This window comes from Stenella coeruleoalba (genome assembly GCF_951394435.1).
Source record: "Stenella coeruleoalba genome assembly, chromosome: 18".
Classification (NCBI taxonomy): Eukaryota; Metazoa; Chordata; class Mammalia; order Artiodactyla; family Delphinidae; genus Stenella; species Stenella coeruleoalba.
In genome coordinates, this window is record NC_137164.1 from 74,983,490 (window position 1) to 74,988,034 (window position 4,545).

Below are 4,545 nucleotides of genomic sequence, written 5' to 3' on the forward strand. Positions count from 1 at the left end.
TCAATGACGCTGTTTCTTTACATCTGATGAAGGAGTCCCAGCTGAAATGATATGGATGCTGAATATCTATGCTGGACAATTTTTAACTGTCAGCCTCATGTTGTTTGCTAGAGAAATGTCTCAATTTCAGAATAACACACCGTTCTGAAATGTTTTCTCGTCTCAGTGTTGCAAACTTCTGATTATTCTTGTCAGGTTTCCTGATGGCTGACCAGCCTGGTAAACATCTTCCAGTGTGTGTGCAACAGTTATATGGCAGCAGATGTAACTAAGGATATCATGTTATCCCCCAAATATAGAAAGAACCGTGCTGTTATCATGGGCACAGCTGTCAGCTTGAAGGGTTGAGAATACCTGGATGAAGGTGTCGATTCTAACGGAGAGCAGCTGGCCCAGAAAAGATGATGGATTTAGTTAAAATCAGGAGAAGATATCCACAACCAAACCAACTCAGAGAAGCGAGCACAGGAAAGTGATAGAAGAAGCCCTGTCAAGCAAGCTAGTAAGACCGTCATCAGATCTTCCATCCGTGTTGCTCTTCATTTGGAAGGTGTCTTTGCTGGATCATTAAGGGTCACTTTCACTGGAATTAAAGAGATAATAAATTAAGGTTCTACGATTCTCAGGGATCAGCGTCTATATTTTACCACATGGTTTATTCACAGAGACATGGCTATGTACTGAGGGAAGCCCTGCAGGGGTTCAAAGGCTGGACCCAGGTCCCAACAGGTCATCATTCATGGGACCTTGGGCCATTCATCCCACACCTCTGCACCTCATATGTAAAACAGGAGACTGGACCAGTCTAATGGGGTGGAACTTAGTACTAAAAACCACCAACCCCCCTGGCATTTGACCAGATGCTTTTCCTCTGGTACATGCAGTGGTATTCAATAAATGTTTTTCCTTTTCTTTTGCACTCAAGAACCGTTGCTCACCTGGGCGTGTAGCTATCGCTGAATTTCCCTTCTGACCCAGTGATAAAGGAACCATCACTCTGTCCCTTCCAAAGGTCAGGCAAGGGTAAACACAGGCAGAAAGTACTGAGTCTCCAACTATTAGATAGAACTTAATTTTACTTCCTGATTGAGATGACCTCAGGCTTGGGGTTCTCAGATGGGCAGGACAGACTCCCCACCCTCTCACGTATCTCTTGGAAATTGTGTGTTTCCATCAAGCTGGAATCTCTCCTCTCCTGAAGGTGTCATCAAATGCCATAAGGTACACGTATCTTATTTGCCGACGATCACTTAGCAACGGAACCCTGTGTTCTGCCAACTTTCTTTTCATGCTGACAACCTAGATTTCACAGAAACTGTGTTTTCTAGAAGGCTTTACAGCCTGGGAAGGGTGACGAAGTGATGTCTCATCACAAACGCAGGCGGACAAGGGCAATGGCTGCTTCTGTTTCCGGTGTCTGGGGATATTTTCAAAGTTATGGTCATGGCCTGTCATTCAAAAACGATTTACTTTTAATCATGGGCTATTAATCTGCTGTGGATTGATGCCAGTTACCTCATAAAGCTGATGACATAAAGTGCTGGGTTTGTGAAGAGGTATCAACTTGATTTTAGCCACGAACATTAAAAACCAGCATAAAATGAATGTGCTACCAAGGTGGTGCTACTGCACTGGGGATGTTTACTCACCTTGTAAAAAGTGACGCCGTGTTATTTTTCAGGAGAAAATACTCACTGTGAGAAATTGGATTTGTCCCGTGGGGCGAGGGATGAAGTAGCGTATCTGATACGTTCTTTTCTTTTTCTTCTTCCATTTATCTTTACTCATGCTCTATGGGTATAGGAGGAAAATATTGTGAGACACCTGACAAAGCAGAAGAGAATTACCTACGTTTGAATGTAATAAGTGCTCCTCATTTTAATGGAGGCCCTTAAGAAATGATTTAATATATACGATGTATTTTAAAAGGGTATCTCATCATGGCAATAACAAAGAACAGAATAGACCCAATACTGTTGTACCTTCTATGAAAATCCTGCTTTTCATTCGTGATTCAATCTCCCCACCTTACAGACACTATATATAGTTAACTGATTTTTTCTCACGTTTCTTCATGTGATTATTATGTGATGATAAGAAAGAAGATGATATTGTTCTTTTTTCCAAACCAGTCACACCTAAATGTGGGTCCCAATTAATCATCGGGGAGTTGGTATAAAATTATTCACCAATTTCGAGAATTCCTCCCATCAGCCATTACAATAAATGAACAGAGGCCCCTGATGGTAAGTTTCCAGACCCATTTAAACATTGTCACACTTCTCTGTTAGGTATACAGGACTAAATGATTAAATGGCTTGTTTTACACCCAGACCTTCTGGGGATGAAATTCATTCACTGATGGTAGTTGGGCAGCAAGTGGACAGCCAAGCTGTTATCCGTTTCTCCCAGCCTGTGGGCTAAAACAGGCATCTCTCTGGTGTTTTCTTTCCTACACGTTGTTTGTTTCTGATAATCATTCTTTCTTACCTGCTGTGTGCCAACCTAAGCAGAGATGGGAAAGTGGTAAAGAGCTTCTGCTCCCCTCGCCACGTGGGGGACAATGTCCCACTCCAACCAGCAAATGCGAAACACGGGGTAAAGTCAGAGCGGCCAGGGCTCCAAGAAGATGAAACAGCGTAGCATCAGCGTCACGACTCCCCCAGCGCGAAGGATGCCGTAGCTCGGGACGGTCTATGAGATCTGAGACCCAGCATCACCTGGGTGTTGCTGGAATGGACTCCTTGGAGGCGTGTGTTCGCGTCTGCAGGCTTCCTCTGGTGCCATCTGAACTCTCTGAACGGCGGCATCAGATCCAACATAGGAACACCAGGTGCCCCACCCACGTGCACCCACTGTGTGAGTACAATAGTCACCGCCCCCCCTTGAAAGATACAAGACAAAGCGTGTTATCCCTCCGCATCGTATAAGGCACGCGCTGTGAACAGTGACACGAGGCGCTTGGGCAGAATCAGTGTCAGTTACGTCTGCAGGGTTGCAGAGAAAGCCCTCGGGCCCCGTCCCTCTTTTTTTTTTTTTTTTTTTTTTTTTTTTGCGGTACGCGGGCCTCTCACTGTTGTGGCCTCTCCCGTTGCGGAGCACAGGCTCCGGACGCGCAGGCTCAGCGGCCATGGCTCACGGGCCCAGCCGCTCCGGGGCATGTGGGATCCTCCCGGACCGGGGCACGAACCCGTGTCCCCTGCATCGGCAGGCGGACTCTCAACCACTGCGCCACCAGGGAAGCCCTCGTTCCTCTTTTTGTATTTTTTTAAAATAGATCTTTATTGGAGTATAATTGCTTCACAATGCTGTGTTAGTTCTGTTGTACAGCAAAGTGAATCAGCCATATGCATCCGTATGTCCCCATATCCCCTCCCTCTTGAGCCTCCCTCCCACCCTCTCTATTTATTTCCTACAGTAGCTCCGTGGAAAGGAGCTTGACGGGAAGCAGGAGGATGCTGGAGACAAGAAAGACCCAAGTGTGATCCACCCAAGGGTATTTATTAAAGAACCTGTGGGTCCTGCCTTCCATGAACTGTTAGCAAGTGAGTCTGGAAGGGAGATGGGGTCGCCAGCCCCAGGGCCTGCTTGGTTTACTCAGTACCCCAAATCTAAGGAAAGTACGTCTGGACAATTTCCATACATTTTTGTTTTGAGTAAATGCAGATAAGAAGTGAAAAAAGAGAGGGAGAAGAGAAAAGTTTATCTCATTTGCTCTGTTCTCTCTCTCTCTCTCTCTCATACACACACACAGATACACACACACAAACCATTAACAGACTTCAAGTCATTAAGCAAACTGAAATGTTCAAATACTTACTCTATGGAAATATTTTTAGTTTTTTCGAGCTGGAGGATAGTAGCATGGTGGTGTGAAGCTATAGGAGGGAAGGGTAGACCTTCTCGGGCCCCAGACTTCAGGGCACCCACCTAACCTCAGTGTCTTTTAAGGCTCTTTTAACTTTTAGATTATTTTTCCCTTTTTTGTTGTCAGTTTGGGGGTTTGGTTTTTTATTTTTTTGCAGTTTATTTGTTGGAGAATGTTGTTGGTTTTGCCAGTTGAACTCTTACGGTATCGTTTACCATGTTTTTCTGTCACCCATACTTGCTAGAAACTGATGTTACCTGTGATTTTTAACTGCTCCCTTGTTTCATTGTGGGTGATAAATTGGCGATGTACTGTCTTACTTTTTGCATTCATAAGCCAGAAAACATTCATAAAATGAAACTTCCCCTCATCCACTCTCTGATTACACTGTGTTTATTTAGGAAAGACAGGATAAAGGCTTGAGTCTTTCCCTTTACTTACCAGTTTCCCAAATTGTTTGTTGCTTCTCCAGCATCTTTTAAACAAGCAAGAAGGCCAATGAGGTCTTTTTTTAAAATATTTCTATCATTATGAACCAGTAGATTTAAACACATTTAATGTTTTTCCATGCAGCTGTTATTATTATCAATGTTCATATTGTTTATTGGCCAGGAAAACCTCTTCCAATGGACTCCAGTGTCTTTCTAACTTTACGCCAGTCATCTTTGCAGCTGCCA

General features: G+C 44.2%; 1 long non-coding RNA gene across 1 annotated transcript; it reads right to left on the minus strand.

The window, feature by feature from the left end:
* Positions 1–572: 572 nt before the first annotated feature.
* LOC307176672 lies at positions 573–2,763 on the minus strand. The gene is made up of 3 exons (XR_013824863.1): positions 2,491–2,763; positions 1,696–1,791; positions 573–583 (listed from the first exon to the last, which is right to left on the minus strand). It is a non-coding gene; the product is annotated as an uncharacterized lncRNA (long non-coding RNA).
* Positions 2,764–4,545: the final 1,782 nt, after the last annotated feature.